Raw genomic sequence first — 967 nt, forward strand, 5'->3', positions numbered from 1 at the left:
CTAGGTCCCTTCCGACCCTTAATCTATGAATCTATGACCACTATGGCTACAACAACACTTCAGATCTACTTTGACATTCTAGAATTCCATTTTAACCATCAGATGCAGTTAAGTTAATTCAATGTTAGTTTACTTATGATGATACTTTTTTTTGCATTTGGTATTGTTCCTTTGTGGTATATTCTGATATGAATTTAAGTTCAGAAGAGAACACACTTATTCTAATTATACTTTTCCGTGTTTAATTGAAGAAATGTGCTTTTCGTGTAGGATATAACCTTGCTTCTCCCATATTTGAGTTTTAAGACATTCACTTCAACACATGCAGCTTGACTATATTCATTGGATAGTTGTTCCCCCTCCTCAACTCCTGTGTTGAAAAGCTAACAGCAAACCACTATTTAACAAGGTCTTCCATTTACTCAAAAGGGGTTCTTTACTGGCATCTACAATATCCCAGTTGGTCATCAAGTAGGAAGTATTCACCAAAGGCCAGTCCTGCCTGACCAACCTGATTGCCTTCTCTGATGAGATATCTGGCTCTGTGGAAGTGGGGAAAGCAGTAGATGTAATATACCTTGACTTTAGCAAGGCTTTTGAAACAGTTTCTCACAGCACTTTTGCAAGCAAGCTGAGGGAGTACAGGTTGAATGAATGGGACTGTAAGGTGGATAGAAAGCTGGCTGGATTGTTGGGCTCAGCAGGTAGTAATCAATGACTCCATGTCTAGCTGGCAGCCATTATCAAGTGAAGTTCCCCAGGGTTAGTCCTGAGGCTGATTTTGTTCAATATAGTTTCATAGTTTCTAGGGTCGGAAGGGACCTGAGCAGATCATCTAGTCCAACCCCCCGCCATGGCAGGAAGAGCACTGGGGTCAAATGACCCCAGTAAGGTGGTCATCCAGCCTCCTCTTAAAAACCCTCAGGGTGGGAGCCTGCACCACCTCACTTGGAAGCTGGTTCCAGAC

The 967-nt window shown here is 42.3% G+C and overlaps 1 protein-coding gene across 1 annotated transcript in view; it reads right to left on the reverse strand.

The window, feature by feature from the left end:
* The window catches only part of CPVL (carboxypeptidase, vitellogenic like), a 158,024-nt gene that overhangs the window by 786 nt on the left and 156,271 nt on the right, over nucleotides 1-967 (reverse strand).

This window comes from Gavialis gangeticus, unplaced genomic scaffold, assembly GCF_001723915.1.
Source record: "Gavialis gangeticus isolate Ggan-Ray unplaced genomic scaffold, GavGan_comp1, whole genome shotgun sequence".
NCBI classification, from domain to species: Eukaryota; Metazoa; Chordata; order Crocodylia; family Gavialidae; genus Gavialis; species Gavialis gangeticus.